This window comes from Chrysemys picta, chromosome 3, assembly GCF_011386835.1.
Source record: "Chrysemys picta bellii isolate R12L10 chromosome 3, ASM1138683v2, whole genome shotgun sequence".
NCBI classification, from domain to species: Eukaryota; Metazoa; Chordata; order Testudines; family Emydidae; genus Chrysemys; species Chrysemys picta.
Window position 1 is genome coordinate 71,475,245 of NC_088793.1, and position 22,398 is coordinate 71,497,642.

A 22,398-nucleotide genomic window follows, 5' to 3' on the forward strand; every position below is an offset into this window, starting at 1 on the left:
TTGTAGAAATATTATATATAAAAATAAGACTTTAGGTAAAGGTGTAGTTTATACCACTTATTCCTCACTTAAGAGGCTAAGACTACATGCCATAGTAGTGGTGGGTTCTACATCCCGTCCAGGGATGGACTTCATCTAATACAGTAGGGCTTTTCTATCTTCAGTTACTATGTTTTTACATCAAAACATTGGATATTTAGGAATATAGAGCCCTGATTCTATGTGGAAAAGCTTACTGGCATTTCAACTGCCTTTGGTGGAGCTAGAAGTCTAAGATTCTGTCTATACCCAAACTTTCACTAATTCAATTATACAAGTCCAAACCTCTTTCTTGCTACATTTGTATCAGATTCAAACAGGTCACATTGGTTTAGCTTGCTGTACGTTTAATAAACCAGGTTTAAGTCAATTCAGAAGCGTCCACATACAAAATAGCACTTGTTTAACTAAATCAGTTAAAAAATCACACCTTTAGCTATCCCAGTGCAACTTTGTGTGTAGATCAGATCAGACCTAAGAACTTGGCTAGGGAGCAAAACATGGTAGTATATAGTATTCATTCAGTCATGATTGTGCCTGACAATGGTCTAATGGGCAAAGATTGAAGGTGAAATGAAAGGGAAAAGATTGCTCTTGAACAAAGCAATTAGTTCAATAAATGCAGCTTGGAGAGAGAGTTGAAGAGAAAAGTGAAGGGATCGTCCCCTTGTTAAATATTTAATGTTTGACTCCTGCTACTGGTGGTGTCCTTAGTCCTTATGCCTCTAAATCTATACAGTAAATGGTTTAAAGCTGAAGTACAAAAGCCAACTTATACCTTGAAAACTTAATTTTGTTCTGAGAAGATATATAGTGGCATGCGAGTTCCACGGCCAGGGGGCAGATGATGGTGAGCGTACAGCCTATGCAACCCATACCATGTATGTATCCTTTTCTATATTTTTCTGGTGAATGGAAGGTAGAGGGTAAGCAAAGAGGCCTGAATATATGGATGAGCTCTTTCTCTCTCTCTCTCTCTCTCTCTCTCTCTCTCTCTCTCTCTCTCTCTCACACACACACACGTTCCTATAAGATAATCACAGAGGAAGTGCTGACTAAACTGTGCCTCTGAACTGCATTTTTGATCCTGATCTAAGGTCAGGTCCTAATGACTTTGCATTTGCACATTTCAAATATCCAAGGAAAGCGGAAACAACAAACACTTCCAAAATCTGTGCTCAAGCTTGTTGTTGATCTGCATAATATTGCCTACTCAAATAATGAGCAAAATTACAGCTAAAAATTCAAAAAACAGAAAAACAAAAAGTGGAACCAACTACCACTCCACAACCCATAGAAAACCATCTCAGGGAGAAACCATGGCACCAGGACCGAACACATGGATAGTACACAACACTCCAACCTCTATTTATCAAGACTATCCCTGACCAGAGCAGAATTATCTCTACTCTCCAAGGGACTGAACTTCTTCCCTACCACAGAGCCATACTAACATGTGGAGAAATAGAAGAATTCTTTCGCTGACTCTGCCTCAAAGAATTCTTTCATAACAATGACCATACCACCCACAATAACCACATCCCCACTGACAGTCATAAGAAAAAAGAATAATCTGACTGGACACCCCCCAGTGGATGAAACCACACTCTTGATCATTACATTGATTGCTTCAGGAAAAACATGGACTATGAAATCCTTAATAAACATCATATGCACCACAATCTCTCCACTGCTGAGAAGACAGCTGTACAGTTCCTGAAATCCAATCAGATAGTGATCAAACCAGACAAAAGTGGTGCCATTGTAGTCCTCAGTTGTGATGACTATTTTAATGAAGACCAACCAATATCTCTCCGAAACTAACTCAAAGAAGACCCTACACCACAGTTTACCCAAGAACTTAAGGATATCAGCAAATCCTTCCCCAAACAACTCCAAGAGAAATTCTACAAACTCATGTCCCATGAACCCACCCCAGGGACCTTCTACATGCTTCCCAAGATACACAAACAAAGGAAACCAGGCAGACCCATCATATCTGGCCACATCCCTTTTACTGAAGGAATATCAAGACTCATAGAATCCATCGCCAAACCACTCACCATACTAAGGGCCAGCTTACTCCAGGACATAACTGACTTCCTCCAGAAACTTCACAACATTAACAACCTCCCTCAGAACATCATCCTTGCCACCATGGATGTCACCTCCCTATATACCAACATCCCTCACAATTACGGCATAAATGCCTGTCTCAAATATCTACAAGACAATGGACAGCATTCAGATTTCCACCCCAAACACATTGCCAAACTCATCCATTTAATCCTCACCCATAACAATATTACATTCAACAACAAACACTTTGTCCAAACCATGGGAACAGCTATGGGTACGAGGATGACACCCCATTATGCCAACCTCTTCATGGGTCACCTTGAGGAAGAATTTCTGGATGAACGCACTACAAAATCAATAATATACCTGAGATACATCAATGATATTTTCATCCTCTGGACAGATGACCTAAACTCACTCACAGATTTCCACCACAACTTCAAGCAGGACCACCTATCCATTAAACTCTCTCTAGAACATTCCATGCTAGCATCAACTTCCTGGACACTATGATCAGCTTCAACAATGGAACCCTACAGACAACTATATACAAGAAATCCACAGATCACCACACCTACCTTCATAGATCCGGTAAGCACCCCAAACATATCAAGAAATCTGTTAGCTACAGCCAAGTACTCAGAAACCACAGAATATGCTCTAAGGAGAAAGTCTGGGATATATACTTTAACACACTTAAAACCGCCTTCATCAATCAAGGATACTTCACCAGAGAAGTAGATTGCATCTTGGAATGGACCACCTGAATACCCTGAGAGAATTTGCTTCAATACAGAAATACAATCCCCTCCAACTGAGCATCCCTAATTGTCACCTACCACCCCTACACAGGCACCCATATAGAGTATCAGTAAACACAGCCCTCCAAACAGACCCCCAGTTTCTCCAAGCTCATCATCAGAAGCAAGCTCCCCACAGACCAGGACACACCAACCCAAAGCAGCACCAGACCCTGCCAGAGCAACAGATTTAAAACCTGTAGACATATCTCCATTGCTATGATGATCAATACCCCCCTATAACATACCTTTCAAAAGCCATGGGTCCTATACATGCCTATCACAACATGTGGTGTACTTTATCCAGTGCACTAAATGCCCCAATAACAACTATGTAGGTGAAACCAGAGAGACAATCACTACAATCTCAAATGAACTCACACAGGAAAATGATAATGACAAAAACACCTTGTCACCTGTGGGTGAACACTTTTCACAAAATGATCACTCTGTATCTGACCCCTCAGTCTTCATTCTCAAAGGAAACCTGCACTACATCTTCAAAAGACAAGCCTGAGAGCTTAAAGTCATAACTTTGTTACACACTAAAAATCACGGACTTAATAGAGACACTGACTTATGGCTTTTCACAACAATTTATAACCCACTTGTGACACTGTCAAGGCTTTAGGCCTCAGCTGAGCACTGACAAATTAATTGCTGGAAACCAGTTTGTTTCACCTGTGTGTTAGTGTGGTTAAGATGGATATTGGATTTATAACAATGTATTTCGTGTTTAGACTTTATGAAATGCTTGTAAGTTGCTGCAGGCATTAATCTCACATAATTTCTTTATCACATGCTATAAAGTAATATTTAAGTTTTTGCTTTGTAAATGTTTGCTCTAAAACTGTGAACCCAGTCAGGAGGGATTGTCTCCTGCCCACCAAGAAGGGCTATCAAAACTAAATGGGCCATTGTGGAACATCACAATACAAAGACTTTGCTAATTGTCCCCTCATGAAGAGGCTATGTGCAAAAGGGCTCATCCCATCAGACTGAATTCTGGAAGAAGGAAAGAAAAATAGCTGACAAGAAAATTTTTCATCTCTTTTGCTGTTTGGACTCTCACAGGAGCAGAGCTACCAAACAGAAGCAGAGATCCTCAGGGTCAACCCGGGTTAGCCCTAAAAGACATTCAGAGCTGATAGATTACTACAACTCTGTCACCTTTTAAAACCATAGACTGTAACTAAGGCCTGGTTTACATTACAGAATTAGGTCGACATGAGGCAGCTTACGTTAGGGTTAGCATAAGTCCGGGTTTTCTTGGACATTGCCTCTTTTTTGAGGCTCCGTCCTTTTTCCGGGTGGATTTTTCAAATAACAGAAAATGTCCAGGATTTTTGCAGAGCAGACACTGCAGCTCTGAAAGAGCCCCGACTGGTTCCTCCCCTGCATTCACAGCTGATTCGTCCATTCCCCTGCAGTCACAGCTGCTGGATCCCGCACACCAATCCCGACTCCCAGCCCAGGGGAAGGGGTTCTGCAGGGAGGTGGTGACTGATGGTGGTCACTGCATCCGGGCTTGTGTCAGCTGACCTGCCACCATGACTAGGAGTGACACTGCCCCCCCCCTGCAGGTAACCCCTCCAACACCCCCAACTGTACTCCCTCCCCCTTTCCAGCTCTCCCCCCCCCACTCCAGCAGTGTCCCCTTTTTGGGAACCTGAAATATGGTAACCCTAGCTTACATCGTCCTAACTCTGTAAGCATCTACACTAAAATGTAGCTCCCACCGATGTAACTTGCCCACTACACCGACTTAATGACTCTACCTCTGCAAGAGGCGTAGCGCTTAAGTTGATGTAGTTAGGTCAATGCAGTGTCCATGTAGACTGCACTGTGTCAGTCAGTCTACACTGACACTATTGCTTACATCGACTTTTGCTGCCTTTCAGAAGGTGCCCCACACTGGCGGTTAAATTGGTGCAAATTGGTGAGGATGTGCTCCGCCAGCACAAGAGTGTAGTGTGGTGGACGAGTAAAACAGATTCAATTACTGTGGTGGCTGTATGTCGATGTAACTTAGGTTGACAATTTTGTAGTGTAGACTTACCCTCATTTGTGTATATCTGATTGCCTGCTTTAACCTTGTAATAATACTCTCATTTCTTGTTCTTAGTTAATAAATCGTTAGTTAGCTAATTAAAGCTACAAAGCTACAAGCATTGTTTTTGGTGAGAGATCTAAGGTACAAATTGACCTGGAGTAAGTGACTGGTTTCTTGAGACTTGATCTTTTGTATATAGCAGCCATTTATCTATAAGTCCAGCTTGCCTGGATGGCAAGATAGACTGGAATACTCAAAGGGGACGGTCTGTGACTCCATAGTACGACTGCTATAGTGCTTTAGGTGTTCACACTTGTTACTGGGTTGGTGAAATCTAATTATAGAACACACAACCAGTTGGGGATGTCTGCCCCACTTCTTGATAGTCTGCCCTGAGGTTTTTTTTTTTTTTAAACCAGGGGAGAGCGCGAACGCAGTCCCCCACTACCACAAATTATGCAGTCGAGTTTCCCGCATTTGGGGAAATCGCAGGGGTCAGCACACCCGCAGTGCAATGGATGAGCCTCACCCTGGGAAAACCACCTTCGGGATCATGGTATCTCCCCTGCCTGAGGTTGCACTCACAGTCGTGAACCACTCCAAACAGTATGACACCACTTACAACCCCCATCAGCTGCCTCCCCTCCACTCTTCCTTCCTCCTGTATGACTGGCGGGGTGTCAAGGGACCATTCAGAGTGAAGTGGTCCATGAAATATGTAACTACTTATGCTAAACAATCTGTTCCACCTTGTATTTAGTTGTGACATTCTGAGTATGTTTCCCAGACCCGAAGAAGAGCTCTGTGTAAGCTTGAAAGCTTGTCTCTCTCACCAACAGAAGTTGGTCCAATAAAAGATAGTACCTCACCCATCATTCCTCTCTAAAATTACAACCAGACAGTTTTATTACATGTCCCTCAGGGATTGCTCAGTACAGTTCCTCTGATCAAGTAGGGGCTTCCAAGTCTATTTGTAATACCCCCTTGTAATATACCGGATGTGTACTGAGGAATTCCCAAATCACATTTAATAAACACTCAGAGGTGTTAGCTTGTTGGCATCCATCATTTACTCCATTTACTTTAGAATATGCACGATCTTTGACTACAGAAAATTGCCACATAGGCTTGTCAGAATCCAATTTTTATTTTTTTTATAATTTGGACATACAATATCGATGTTTATTTTTAAGCATTTTTATTAATTTTAATGTTCAAAATTGCAGAAAATTAGGGGGATGTCCGAAAATAATGTAATGATAGTGGACTTTGAGATTCAAAATGTGAAATCTTTACAGACGTTAAAACAGAAATTGTCAAAGTATACAAAATAAATATCCTCAAAGCGAACTCTAAGAAGGTCTTAAGTAACACTTTCCTTTCTTTATATTGCTGTAAATTTGGATTGTCATTGATGGAAATATTTTCGTCATTTTCTGTGTGTACGGTGAAATTGACATTTACTGACATTTGCCGACAAAAATCTAATCCTTCCAAGCCTGCACATAGAAAAATCCCTGCGAGTGGAAAAGCAGGGATAAGCAACAAGAAAAAAATGTGAGCAAACAAAATCCACTCAGACCTTTGCTCTGCCACAGTTATTTCATAACCTATTTATTACAGTGAATGGCTTTCAGGGGCTTGACGTGCGCACTCATTTGTACAGTCCTGTTCCCGGATATTCTTGCAGGCTTATCTAGTTATGTCATGGCAAAAAGGAAAGCACAAAAAACAACCAAGAAAGTCTCTATAGCCAATACTTGGCATAAAAAGTGTTAGCAAGTGCTAACACAGTAATTAGATGTACCCAGTGCTTTCTGACTTCACAGATGACAGTCTGCGGTTTGCCTGCCCACCCAAAGTGTGTGGGAGGGCAAACCCAAGTCTTCGAATTATAGCTGTAGCGAGCGCCTCATCACTTTCTTTATCAAGATTTTCACAGTGACTGGGAAAGGGTCACACCCAACATCACAAGACGTTCGGGAGTTGGAGACGAGATATCTTTCCTCTCCCACAATCAAGTTGTACAAGATTCCTATATCATAATATTAAATATCTTATCTCTATACAGTGTACTTTTACTGCAGTGTCATTGTTTTTGTACCTAAATGTACAGAGACTTCAGAAAAATCAAATGAGAAAGCAGGAGTTTAAAAATGAAATAGAAACAGAATGATTCCATGAAGTGCCAGAGGCATGATCAAATTCTTGATTGATATCAATAGACCCAAACAATTAGGAATACTTGGATTTTCAAAAAGCCTTTGATAAAGTCCCTCACGTAAGGTTGTTAAAGAAACTAAACTGTCTTGGGTGGAGAGGTAAAGTATATCATGGGTCAGAAACAGAGAATTGGAATAAGTGGGCAATTTTCAACATGGCAAAATGTTAACAGTGAAGGGGTCCAAGCATTTGTGGTGGGAATGGTGTTTTTAATAAGTTGATAATCTAGAAAGGAGGGTGAAGAGTGAGACTTCACAGTTGTAGATGACACAAAATTGCTTAGCGGAGTCAAGCGAGGACTGCGAGGCACTACAGAGAGACTTAAAGTTAAGAAAGAGAACAGCACGGTTTTATACGTTGACAAATATAAGTTGATATGTATTGGAAGCAATCATTTGAACAACTCATACATATTGCTGGGTCCTAAATTAATTGAGTAACTACTCAGGAAAAACACCAGATTCTCCAATCCACTAAGGCCCCATTGTACTGCTTAAGTGGTTGGAGAGGGCCAGCAAAGAATTCCTCTTGTGTAGGAAAACTCTCTGCCAGCATAGCCACGCCCTGCACCAACAGCCACTGCCCTGCAGTGTAAGGGGAGGGGAGGAGTGTGTCAGGGTGTTCTGAGGCACAGTAGAGCAGTGGTAAGGCAGAGCAGAGCCCCACCATTCCTGATCCTCCACTGGCACAAGGTTCCCTGAGATCCAGTGAAGCTCTAACTTGTGCTGGAGCCAGGTGGCTCTCTATAGCTCCCTGATTTGTACTCCCATCTGAAGGAACTGAAACCTTGAGCATCATTACAAACATCTTAATAGAGACGTATGCTCCATGGTCCATGTCAGTTTAAAAACAGCAAAGAAAATATGAAGGTGTATTAAAAACAGGACAGAAAATATTACTGAAAAATTAATGTCATTATAGAAACAGTATTCCAGATGAGGGCATATCAACAGTGTGCAGTTCTGGCTTCTATTTCAGGAGAAAGATGATAGAACTATCTGGTGACAAAAATGACTAGAGGCCTGGAGAGACTTTCATGTGACGACTGAAAGAAAAGATTGGGACTGCTTAGTTTAGAAATGAAATATGTAAGAGGGGACATGATAAAGATATAACAAAGTGTTTTATGGCACACAGAAGGTAAATCCAGCCCTCCTGTTTATCCTTTCTCTTAATAAAAAACAGGTACCTTCAATTAAACTGAAAGTTAACAATTTAATAGCAATAAAGGGAAATACTTTTTGCCACAAGATATAAGTGAAGTCAAGACCTTAGTAGGATTCAGAAAGCATTATCCATTTATACTGATGAGAACATCCACTGGTAGGTTATACAGGAGAAAAATAATTCTAAGGAATATAAACTCTTATGCTTAAAGGCATAAGCCACCCTTTTAACTGATGGGGGTAAGGAAGAAACTTTCTTTGTGATCGGGTTATTCCATAACTGCTTACCACAAAGTCTTGCATTTTTCCCAGGAGCATCTAGAACTTGTCATTGTCAGATGAGATACTGGGTTAGAGGGACCACTGTTTTGATCTTGTATGGAAATTCCCATATTACTAATACAATAAAGAAATCCCATGTAAATGTGAGTGCAGTGAACCTGTGCTGAGTGTTGACTAAACTTCAGTTGGGAGCTCTATTTTATGAAGCTGAGAATCAGGAATATTTGATGGAATGGGCTAATGATCAGTGCTACCTTTCTCTCCACTATTTGTCTCTTAAAGTGGCTATTGGAGAGATGTAGCTGCTGCATCTGAGTTGCCATATCAAGGCATTCAGGCCAGAATGCAAGAGCCATCTCCTCTCCTCATCAGTATTAAGCTCAGCAACATAAAACAAATTCCTTCATGAAACCCAAGCTTACAACAGATTCTCTCAGCAAATGGCACCCAAGCGGGCCTGTCTGGCATGGGAAACCTAGTCCCACTGAGACCAACAGAAGCGCAATATCTAGCCTAAGAAAGAGCATGCTAGGCTATTGATATTAAGGTGACTGCCTGATATTATATTTACAGCAATGACTTTTTGGGCTGATGTTCTGTGGTCTATTGGCCAAAATGGTAAGGGGTGCAACCCCATGCTGTGGGTATCTCTAAATCTTCAACTGTCAGGAGCTAGGACTGGACGTCAGGGGATTGATCACTCAATAGTTGCCCTGATCTGTTCATTCCCTCTGAAGCATCTGGCACAGGCCACTGTTGGTAGACGGGATGCTGGGCTAGATGGACCATAGCTCTGACCCAGTATGGCCATTCTTATGTTGAATATTTGGAAAGGATAAAGTAGACTGACTTGTTTGAATATAGAGATTCTCGTAAACAAGTGTTGGGCCAGAAAATCTTAAACTCTGTCAGAGGAACATTTTGCTCAGATTTCAGAAACATGGTGTCGTGTTTGTATTTGGGTACAGAAGTGAAAGTTGCCTTGAGGCAACTTTAACTTGTGAGACTGGCGCTTGCACAGCAAATCACAGTAGGTTTAACTGACCTTGGCAAAGGCACAGAGATTTTTTATTTTCACAGTGATAAGCCCTTTTTGGACATATTCCCCCCATGTATTAACTGAAAACAGGCTTCTTTCTCTGACCACCCTCCCCCCACAACACCTATAGGCCTGACAGAATTTGATTTTATTTTAAAATTTTGTTGTATAATATCAGTGCTTATTTTTGAGCATTTTTGGGGTATTTTTTAATTGATTTACGTTTAAGTAATTGTGGGAAACTGGGGTGGGGTGGGGCCGGTCTGGCCATTTTTAATGGCAGGAGACACTGAGATTCAAAAAAGTTAAAGCTTGAAAATGGCTAAAACAAATTGTCAAAATATACAAAGTAAATATCCTTAAATCAAACAGTTCTTACGCAGCATATTTCTTACTTTTGCCTACCTGTAAATTTTGATCATTACTGATGTAATTTTTCCCATCAGTTTGTGTGTGTACAGTGAACTCGACATTTACCAACATTTACCGATAGCCGCCTAACCCTTTCAAGCCTAAATATGTAGCGTGTGCCATCACCTTCATGCTTTTCTCCTCAAAATGCTGTTGAGGCTAGGGAGAAGGAAATCTAAGGTCTTAGAATACCTGGCAATTATGCAGGGCAGGATTTTGTTCCACACTTTTGGGTATATTTTTCCATTTACATGCCCTCTTTAAGGCATCAGTAGTATAGTAGCTGGAGTAAGACGAAGCGAATGTGACTCTTTTTTGTTGTTGTTGAAGAGACTGATGCACTAGGATCAGATTTTTATCCTCTTACTCATGCTAGTAGCTTTTTATGCCATGAGCAGCCTCATTGATTTCAATGTGGCTACTAGTCAAGTAAGGTACTACACTCAAAGTGAGTAAAGTTATCAGAATCTTATTTCAATGAAAAATTTTTAGTCAGGTGGCAGTTATTTCTTACCACAGAATATCTGGTGGACTGTGGAGATTGTCACATCAGCGTACATTCATTTCTCATGTAAGTGAAGAACTGCTGAAGGTTATTTAAGTAAGGATAGAGAAAAGTGTAAAAGCAGAAATAGCACTAGAAAAAAATAGAGCTGAGCTCATGCAAAACATGAGTTCCACTAATCTGACTGTTCTCAGTGGTACCAGATGACAGAACAAGGATTAATGATCTCAAGTTGCAGTGGGGGAGGTTTAGGTTGGATATTAGGAGAAACTTTTTCACTAGGAGGGTGGTGAAGCACTGGAATGGATTACCCAGGGAGGTGGTGGAATCTCCTTCCTTAGAGGTTTTTAAGGTCAGGCTTGACAAAGCCCTGGCTGGGATGATTTAGTTGGGAATTGGTCCTGCTTTGAGCAGGGGGTTGGACTAGATGACCTCCTGAGGTCCCTTCCAACCCTGATATTCTATGTTTCTATGACTCCTAGGCCCATATTCTGCCTTCCTTGCTTATGTTGAGTAGTTCCTTATTCTGAGAGTAGCCCCATTTTTACTTGAGGCACAAGGGAATACTTAACATCAAAAGAGGGGCATAATCTGGCCCAGAATGATCATGATAAAAGCAGGAAGAGGACAACCAACAAACGTAGATGTGGTTTACAGATTATTTTTAAATAGCATTTTGCCTTTGTCACTCAATGTTCTGAACCACTGTGGCGCGAACAGACTGATCCAAGAAATTAGATTGTAGGCTCCTTGGGGCAAAGTCCAAGTTCCTGTCTTTATTGGTTTACAAAGAAAGATGCACATTAATGGCCTGTAGAATTAGTAACAGCCAATGAAGCCTGGGAGGTACTGTATTTCTGGTGTCCTGCGAATTGCTGTCCCCCTTGACTACAAGAGAGTTTTCAGGCCTTCTTCCTGAGATTACCATCTGCTATCAGATATATTAGTGTTGGCTGCTGTGGTAGCATGCAAAATACTGTGACCAAACCTTGGAACACTGGTATGTAATCCCAGTTTCTGGGCTGTGCACTGGGGATCCATGCAGGGATTAAGGGGGCAGAATTTCTTCTCCTTCCTGGGCCATGGAAGAGTGGCTACAGACCCCACGACAAATCTCTCTGTTGGAAGAACAATGTGTGCATCTGCATAGCTGCAGAACCACTAGCTCTACCTAAAACTCCCCATGGAGGAGCTCAGATGGCTCCCATGGAACAGAACACGACAGTGTGCAAGACATGTAGATCGCCTGTGTGACTCTCCAAATCCTGATCCTCCCTGTTCTACAATGGAATGGCACCAGATTGGTCAGGGCCTACAATGGCTGAAGAAGACAAGATGGGGGAACGATATGACCCTATAACAGCGGTTTTCAACCTGTGGTCCATGGACCCCTGGGGGTCCGCAGACTGTTTAAAGGGTCCATGAAAGGTTGTCTTTACTAGAGAACAGTGGTTTTACCTGGGGGTCCGCAGACTATGTCTAAGATTTACAAAGGGGTCTGCACCTCCATTCAAAATTATTTAGGGGTCCACAAATGAAAAAAGGTTGAAAACCACTGTCCTATAAGATCTAAAAAAAACTACCTGTAAATGAAATCTTTGGCAGATGAGAAGTAGTTTGGTAAAACATCTTATTGCCAACAGCCCTAGCCTGATGAAGCAAAATAGTTGCAGTATGAATGTAAAGTCCTGTATGCTTATCTGTGTTCTTAGATTGTGCAGCTTGAGGTAAAAACTGATGTCATCCTAGGAACATAGACTTTATTTTTGCAAATGGGAAATGAAAAGGAATAAAAATGAAAGGAGAACGTTACCTCTTAATTCCAGCAATTTTATTTGATGTAGCGTCTGCACAGTTGGTGGTTATTTTAAACTTCAAGTACTCACATGGAAACCTGGGATTCTAGAAATGCTCTATCTCTGATCCCATCTCGATTATTCTGTTCCATTCAAATTTGTATACTGCGCACATCACCATGAATGCCTCTATACTGTCTTTAAAAGAAGCCAACAATGGCCTTAACTGTCTAGCAAGGCAGTTGCAACTGTGTGAGAAAACATCATTTTCTGTAAAAGAATATATGCAATACAAGTGTACAGAAGAAGGTTACTTTTTATCTAGTAAATACTAGAGACAAGGTGTAAATGAAAAAACTCCAGAGTGACTTTTTTGCAAATAATTCTTTCCTATCTTGCTCTTACCAAGAGCTGCATAGTTTGTTCTAAGCAAATAAAAAAGTTCAAATAAATAAGTTATATTCAAAATAAATTTATCTCACATCCTTTCACAAAATACAAGATTCTCACTCTATTTCACTATGCATGCCTAGCAGAAATAAATTAAAAAAAAATACAATACATAGCTCATTTCTTAAGGAGTTAATAGACATTACCCCTTTACCAGGGATTTTGTGATTTGATCTCAAACATTGTTCCCCATCTTTGGTGCAGGATGTGTGAAATAAACTCCAACTGCTAGATGGCTGTGCTACACCAGCTAAAAATATTCTGTGGTCAATCCAGAAAGTATATATGAGAATGTGCCAGAGGTGGGGAGTGGGGCTGGCCTATAACATGTATAAACACATGTCAGAATGACAATTGGAATGTATACAAAGCCATTGTTTGAGATTTCCTACACCTTCGGGGTCTCATTCTTCTGCTAACGTGCACAAACATAGATGATTTTTTGACAGTGTATCAAAAGTCACTGCTAAATATAGAAGGCTGTCACATGCTGTGTTTAGTCACATTTCAATTCATTGCAAACTGCAGCAAGCATCTTACCAGAATTCTTTTAGCCTTGCTAAAGGTTTGGTGCACTTTTTGCTTATTTTTTCCCCTTCTGATTCTGAAGAGCTAAAGTAGATGAACAGTGAATAAGCAGGAAGCTTTGATGGTTCTATTTAGCTTGTTAAATGTACAGACATGTCTGAAGCAACATGGAAAGTGATGGTGGAGAGGATGGGTGAGTGAGTCACTTTTAAAGCAAAGCAGGCAAACTTTAAAAAAAAAGTGTGTCTTGGATCCATGCCCAAAATATTCAGCTGATGCCTCAGTGAAGATTCTGAACTTAAACCTATTTTCCCTCTCATTTGTTATTTTATTTTTATGCCTTACATAATGTGACTGATTCATAGAAATCTATTTATATACTCTAGGATATGGGCCAACTCTGAAATCCTTACTCTGTCTTTACTCAGGCAAAATGGCTATAGTGATTAATGAAGTGAATGAGTTCTGCCAATTAAGGCCTGGTCCACACTAACCCCCCACTTCGGACTAAGGTACGCAAATTCAGCTACGTTAATAACGTAGCTGAATTCAAAGTACCTTAGTCCGAACTTACCGCGGGTCCAGATGCGGCAGGCAGGCTCCCCCGTCGATGCCGCGTACTCCTCTTGCCGAGCTGGAGTACCGGCGTCGACGGCAAGCACTTCCAGGATCGATCCCAGAAGATCAATCGCTTACATCCGGACCAGGAAATAAGTATAGACGTACCCTAAGTTTATCTCTGAATTCAAGGGGAGCTTTTCCAGAGTAAGGATTACAGTATATGGCCAGATATTTTGTCTATATTCCATGTAAAGATGCCATTTAAAAAACAAGGAATTTTAGGCCATGCCATGTCTCATTTGAGGGGTAAATTTCCTTAGATTTCAATAGCATCTCAGATTTAACCTGTGAGGTCCATGTCACAAGGAACTAATGTTCCCACAGAGACCAGGGGCGTCCAACCTTCTCAGCCAGAATGGCAAACATATTACTTCAAAAGGGTCAAAGGGCCACAATCAATACAATTCTTTCCCTAATTCCACTCCCTTTGTGTCACTCAGGTAGCACAAAGGGAAGACACACACAAGTCCCCCTGCTGGGAACTGCCCCAGTCTGAGGGAGTTCCCATCAACAGCAGGGCAGATGTTCCAGACTCCTAGTCCTCTCTTCCTACAACCCCTGGAAAAGGGGGCACCCTGAGGAACGGGGGTGGCTGGAGTGTGGTGCACTCCAGCTATCCCCAGCTGGAATACGGTCCTTTCGGGACCACAGCTGGCAGGTGTAAGTTTAGGGCAGCCTCCAGGCTGTTTTAACCTGAGTTGGGACAGAGAATCAGGAAGCAATAATTGGTTGTTGGTTCTCACTTTCTCATCTTTTTCCTCTCTCCTGGGTTGCCTTGGGTGGCTGTGTGGAGGAGAGCCATATTTGCCAGGGGATGCCATAAGCTCACAGAGCCAATTTCTTCTCTGATCCTGGTGGCCCGCAGGGGAGCTGCTGAGCAGTTGCAGCAAGGAAAATGCACTTGAGAGCACTCCCAGCTCACACCAGAGCTATCACTGGGGCTTCAGGGGAGGCAGCCTGTAGATGGTGCCTTCCGGTTCCTCCCTCTAGTGATGGGGTTGATTTAACACACTAAATTATGCCAGGTAGAGTGGTCTTCTAGGAACTGCTTCACTGTCCTGTGATTATTGGAGTGATGTACACTCTTACTCTGCTCCTTCCTGTTCCCTCCAAAAAATCTGGGAAAATAAACTAACTCAGAGGATCCCAGATGAGGTCCCAAAATTGTCTCTTTGCAGGTCTGACACTTGCTTTGTCCTACGTGGAGGCCCCACCACCTAACCCAGTTTAGTAATTCAGATTTATTAAGGGGTACTGGGTAGGTGAGAACTCACCAGAGTCCACTCAGTTGTGCTGCACTCCTTGGAGTCCTCTGTGACAGCTCTTGCAGCAAAGTCCTCAGTCTGCATGGTCTCTCACAGGAAAATCCCCACATGAGAAACCAAGAACACTAGGCACCCTTGAGCAAAATGCTGACTAGTTATAAATATGCTCTTTATCATAGGACAGGAACTCTGACCTCTCTTCAAGCTTCTCTTGCAGCCAACTACGTCCCCTAATCCATGTTCATATATAGTTACTGTGACTCTCCTACTGTCAGTGGGAATTGTGGGTAGGTAGTATATGCAAATGAAGTTCTCTATGGCAGCACTAGTCTATTTTCAACAACCGAGGGGGCAGAGATCTCTTTCCCCTCTGGTGCTTCAGACCATACAGCAGCATGTTTGTGTTGTTTAAGCTCTAAGTAAACTGCTAGTTAAGGACAGAGCAGAAATCCTAATTGTGAATTTTCTTACTGGCTCTATGTTTAAAATAGACCGCTTGGAAAATTAGTTTTTGAAGTGCACTTACAGCAATGTAAAAACCATGGAATTTAGGAAATACAGGTATTTCTAGGCTGAGATTTTATATGCCTTAAAACCTGATGAAAGCTAAGGCTAGTGCCAAGTTATAAACCTCAGAAAATAGATGTTGATAATGGAGATGCTGTAGCTAATAGACATTTAACTATAACAGCACTGGCAGGTGCTACAGTGATAATGAAAATAATGGTCCTTTACAGATAAAGCATGGCTAATGTCTTTTCTTGATAGCCTCCCAGCATGCTAGAAGGCTAGAGAAGCACACAAGTGCAATTCGTGGCATCTGTAGTTTCCAGGGGTTTTATTAAGAGCACTTTGCTGACACACTAACCGCTCTCATTACATTTTGATTTCAATGTGGATCTTGCAAAGAATCTGAATAAACTGAATCTGAAGTAACAGAAAAAAATGAAATAATTGGTCTTTCCTAAACCTTGTACTTATTTGGTTCCCTTTCACTGTAATTATCTTTCTTCCTGTGTCACTATTTTCTTATGCTGGCAACGATCACAGTGTGTAACTCCCCAAACAATAGCGACTCTGTCATTGGACAACTGATTCCTTCTCCTTCTCCTCTATGGAAGACTGAACAAGATGATCCCAAAATATTATTAGACTTTCCCTACCTCTGCTCCACAGAGAAACACAGAACCAAGAAAATGGTCCTTCCAAAGCCTCCAGCTACCCCTTGCAATCACAAGACATTGAGCATGGGGAATATGACTCTAGAGAATGATCTCAACATGGTGCTCAAGAGGAAGAAATGAACAAATAAAACAAATGAGGAAATAAATGAAAATGATTTTTCTTCCTTCAGTCACATACAAACAAAGTCCCTGCCACTATATCCTTGTGTAAAGTTGCTTCTTGACCTTAAATTTGGTGACCAATTTAACTCCATGCACATAAGAAGGCTTAGTGAATAATTCACACTGAATAATCCGTCCAGTGAGTTTAGCCACTTTTTCTGTTGGTGGGACATCTATAAACAGACACACTTCCTCCAGTGTGCTCCTTATTTGAGAATATTCAGCAAAAAGTTTTTGCACCTTAAAAAAAGAAAATGTGAATTAATTATGGACAATTCCCTTTTGATAGTTACTGATCAGGTTCTATTAACCACCTGTATGTAGGCATAGAGGGTACATGGTATTGCTTCTGGCTTCTAACTGGATGAGTGTGTAAAGAACTTTTGGAATGAAAACAGACCTGTGAAAATTGAAAGTTTGCCTTCCATGAACATGTGATTGAACTTTCCCTAAACATTTGTGCCATTAAAACACTATCACATGGAGGTTTGTGGAGGGCAAACCCAAGAGAGTTGTCAACATGGCCTAAGCAAACCAGTTTACAAATTCAAGCAAACATTCACAGAATTTGTTTGTTATCGGGGGTAGTCGTGTTAGTATGTACCCGCAAAAACAAGGAGACCGGTGGCACCTTAAAGACTAACAGATTTATTTGGGCATAAGCTTTCGTGGGTAAAAACCCACTTCTTCATGCATCTGAAAAAATGAGGTTTTTTTACCCACGAAAGCTTATGCCCAATAAATCTGTTAGTCTTTAAGGTGCCACTGGACTCCTTGTTGTTTTTGCAGAATTTGTTTATAGCATTCAACCAGTTCTCCCTGGCCCTGATCTAAAGCTCATTGCCTTCAGTGGGATTTGGATCAGGCATCATGTGAGCAAATAGCTGTATACTTGTATGTATCTATTTTAGTTTTACTCTTTAGCACCCATCACATATCACCATTGGTTTTATTCTACAGTAACCATTGCTCATCACCATAGTATGTAAGTGTCTAATCTATGCTGTTGGTAGCCAAGTAATTGTCTATGTTTTTTCCTAATAAGGAGGATTGTATTGGTGTCTCCAGGACCAGAGAATTCTGAGTGCTAATTAGCCTTTGAGAAAATAAAATCCCTGCTGGGTATTTAACCTACATTTGTTTGGTTTTAATTTACGAAGTGTCCAGGTCTGAGTCTGTTGTTAGAGATGAAACCCTTGCAATTCAATAGGATTTGTCTGAACTACCAAAAGGGTTATGGAAATAATCTTCGTAATGTCATTTCTCTGAGACTGCACAGTCTTGGAGCATGAAGGGGATTATTGGACAAGTTAATTTGCTTAGAGCTAACAGATTTTCCTTTTCCCCAGCTGATAGCTCATTTTAATTGTAAAAGATCTTAGACTAAGTTCTAATCAAGCATATGACTGACAAAGTTATCACTTTGAGACCAGTGTTAGCCATTCGTTGCCTCCAGGAGATTAACTAGGGCACCAATTACAGCAAAAGGCAGCGTGCAGAAAACAAAGGCAACCGGAAGCATGCAAAATATAAACACATGCTTATTTTCTATATGTGTGAAGTACAATGTCAGGCTGTCATATTGGATATTTTCCAAGATGCTGTTGAAGGATGAGATCCTAAAAATTACCTACAGTCCTCCTGAACCAGTGGTTCTCAATCAGGGGTAGACATATTCCTGGGGGGTATGCAAAGGTCTTTCAGGGGTACATGAACTCATCTAGATATTTGCCTAGTTTTTACAACAGGCTACATACAAAGCACTAGCGAATCAGTACAAACTAAAATTTCATACAGTCGATGAGTTGTTTATATTGCTCTAAATACTATACACTGAAATGTAAGTACAATATTTATATTCCAATTGATTTATTTTATAATTACATGGTAAAAATGCGAAAGTAAGCAATTTTTCAGTAACAGTGTGCCGTGACACTTTTGTATTTTTATGTCTGATTTTGTAAGCAAGTAGTTTTTAAGAGAGGTGAAACTTGGGGGTATGCAAGGCGAATCAGCCTCCTGAAAAGGGGTACAGTTGTCTGGACAGGTTGAGAGCCACTGTCCTGAACTAACAAGGGGCTTTAGTTTGCTATCAAAACAATCTGGTTCTCTCAATGGCAAAGGGAAAGTCCAAAGAAGAAAAAGTAGAAAAGAAAATCAAACACCTGATTGTTTGTTTGTTTAATAGCCAACCACACTGCAGCTACACTTCATTATTAATGCAGAGCATTCTTAACTATCCTGTACACAGCACTGCAGATCTGGTTTAGCTTAAATCCAATAGTCTATGTTGCATCTGGTAGATGGCTGTCTGTCATACCCAACAAAAAAGTCATGGCATCATGTGTGTTCTTATGTGGCTGTATAGTCTGATCGGTGAGAAGCAAGACTGCAAACAGATATCACACAGAATGTGCAGGCTCCCACTGAAGACTTGGCCTTCTTTCAATCAATGTTTTCCATCTGTCTTCCTCAATGTGTTTACAACCTTTACTGATAGTTGCTCTCCATTCAGAGCTATCCTAGGCTACGTTTTAATGTTTATGCTGTATGAGGAGAGGTTCTGCTTACCCGACCACCCCTCCTGCACTTTACGAGTTTCTGATCTCCATAGAAATTTTTTTTTGGGAGTCTATCATCGCCCGTTCTGTTAACATGTCCATCTAACCTGAGCTTTGATTATTGTTGCCTTGAAGCTGGTTGTTTTTGCTTTTTAAAGGAAGTTAATGTTGAAAACTTTATCTTGGCAGGGGACCTTCAGAATAGAAAGGAGACAGCTCATGTGAAATTTTTCAAGTTGCTTCATGTATCTAGTAAACTGCCTATGTTTCACACCCATATAAAAGGGATACTGTCACTGCTGGATTGTATATCATCAGTTGATTGTTGATGGTTAGATGGTGTGCTGTTTGATTGTCCTATGGTGAAGTCTTCCAAAGATCTGGCTTCCTTTTCGTATTCTATTCAATATTTCTTTATCCAGGGAATTGTCACTTGAGATGGTACTGCCAAGGTATGAAAAGTGATTGATGCTTTTTAGGTCTATAGCCTCGATGGTGATGTTTGGCTCAGTGGTAATGGTTGGTGGAACTGGTTGGAAGAGGTCTTCAGTTTTTTCCAGGTTGACGGTAAGTCCAAACAGTTTGGCATCTTGTAGGCACAAAGGGATTGGGTTAGAAACACAGGGCCAAATCTTGGAGATATACAAATTTACACCAACTGAGGATTTGGTGTGAGAGATGTCTGTTGGAGCCCCTGAGGAAGCCGGTAAAAGGTGCAGAAGGTGATGGCTCATCTGCATAACATCAGGGAGCACGAGGACTTCATCAACAGGACGCACATGGAAACATCTGGGATGGAGGATACTAGCTGACTACAGCTGCTCTGTGAGGGGGAGATTGGCTGCTGGTCACCTCGGAACCAGAAGTATGCAATTAGGCAGCAGCAGAGACCAACCTCCCCCCCCAAAAGCAAATACAGTGCAGTACTGTGTTAAACGTAAACTACTAAAAAATAAAGGGAATGTTTAAAAAACATTTGACAAGGTAAGGAAACTGCTTCTGTGCTTGTTTCATTTAAATTAAGATGGTTAAAAAGGCATTTTTCTTCTACATAGTTAAGTTTCAAAGCTGTATTAAGTCAATGTTCAGTTGTAAACTTTTGAAATAACCATAATGTTTTGTTCAGAGTTACAAACAACCTCCACTCCTGTAGTGTTAGTAACTCTGAGGTTCTACTTTATGACAAAACACATTTCTAGTAAGTTCTTGAAATGTATTGTGGACAAATTTTTGTTCCAGAAAATGGAGGAAGTAAATGGGGAGGGGGGGAACACAGCCATTTTATACTTGATTCTGACCGACAGGGAGAAATTGGGAGCAAATCAGAAAGGGGAACGCAATCTGAGTGAAAATGATTATGAAATGATAAATTTCATGATTCCAAGGAAAGGAAGACGCAAGAGCAGCAGAATAAGGAGAATGGACTTCAAAAAGCAGACTTTAACAAATTCAGAGAACTGGTATATAAGGTCCCATGGGAAGAAATTATAAGGGAAAAAAGGAGTTCAAGAGAGCTGGCAGTTTCTCAAGGAAGGCATAATTGCAAACTATCCCGATGTGAAGGGAAGATTGGCTTCTTCCTATTCTTCCTATATGGCTCCAACTCTTTAATTACCTGAACATCAAAAAAGGAATCCTACAAAAAGTGGAAACATGGACTAATTGCTAAGGCTAAGATTTTGTCATGGATAATTTTAGTAAAAGTCACGGACAGGTCATGGGCAATAAACAAAAATTCAGGGAAGCCTGCGACCTGTCTGTGACTTTTACTAAAAATAATGGGAGGTTGGGGGTTTCTGAGGGATGACTGAAGCCCAAGCTTGGAGGAAGAGAGCCCAAACCCCATTGCAGGAGGCAGGGAGGTCCAGCACCTGCCACCACCCGGGAGTTCCAGGGCGCTGCCCACTGCCTGAAGTGGCTGGGAGCTCTGGGGTGGATGGGAGCTCCAGGGACACCCCTGGCTGACAGCTCTGGCTTCACTGCCCTGGGGCTGAAGTGGAAAATCTCACGGAGGTCTCTGAAAATCACGGAATCCATGACTTCCATGACCTCCGTGACATAATCTTATCCGTATTAATTGCTAAGGATGAGTACAAAAAAATAGCACAAGCATGTAGGAACAAAATCAAAAAGGCTAAGACACAAAATGAGTGAGAACTAGCAGGGGACACAAAAAGCAATAAAAAGAAGTTCTTTAAATACATTAGGAGCAAGAGAAAGACAAAGGAAAATGCAAGTCCTCTGCTTAGCTGGGAAGGAGAGCCAATAACTGATGACATCAAGAAATATGAGCTGTTTAATGTCTGTTTTGCTTCAGTCTTCAGTAAAGAGGTTAATGGTAACAGATACTCAACACAATTAATATTAACAACAAGGGGAAAGGAATGCAAGCGAAAATAGGGAAAGAACAGGTTAAAGAATATTTACATAAATTAGATGTATTCAAGTCAGCAGAGCCTCCTGAAATTCAACCTAGGATACTTAAGGAACAAGCTACAGCAATCTTGGAATGTTAGCAATTATCTTTGAGAAATGCTGGAAGATAGTTGAGGTCCCAGAAGACTGGAGAAGGGCAAACATAGTACAGATTTTTAAAAAGGGGAACAAAGAAGACCTGGGGAATTATAGGCTAATCAGTCTAAATTTGATACCTGGAAAGATACTGGAACAAATTATTAACCAATCAGTTGTAAGCACCTGGAGGATAATAGGGTTATAAGGAATAGCCAGTATGGATTTGTCCACAACCAATCATGCCAAACTAACCTAATTTCCTTTTTTGACAGGGTTACTGGCCTAGTGAAAAGTGGGGAAGCAGCAGCTATGATGTATCTTGATTTTAGTAAGGCTTTTGCATAGTCCCACATGATGGACAAAATGGAGAAAGTCCAGTAAAGAACAACAAAAATGATTAAAGGTCTAGGAAACATGACCTATAAGGGAAGATTGAAAATACTGGGTTTGTTTAGTCTAGAGAAGACTGAGAGGGGACATGATAACAGTTTTCAAGTACATAAAAGGTTGTTACAAGGAGGAGGGAGAAAAATTGTTCTTCTTAACCTCTGAGGATAGGACAATAAGCAATGGGTTTAAATTGGGCAAGGGAGGTTTAGGTTAGAGATTAGGGAAAACCTCCTAACTATCAGGGTGTTTAAGCACTGGAATAAATTGCCTAGGGAGGTTGTGGAATCTCCATCATTGGAGATTTTTAAGAGCAGGTTAGACAAACACCTG

The 22,398-nt window shown here is 41.1% G+C and overlaps 1 non-coding gene across 1 annotated transcript; it reads right to left on the reverse strand.

Moving 5' to 3' along the window:
- Nucleotides 1-5,387: 5,387 nt before the first annotated feature.
- LOC112059190 (U1 spliceosomal RNA) lies at nucleotides 5,388-5,549 on the reverse strand. The gene has a single exon (XR_002888444.1). It is a non-coding gene; the product is annotated as a U1 spliceosomal RNA (small nuclear RNA).
- Nucleotides 5,550-22,398: the final 16,849 nt, after the last annotated feature.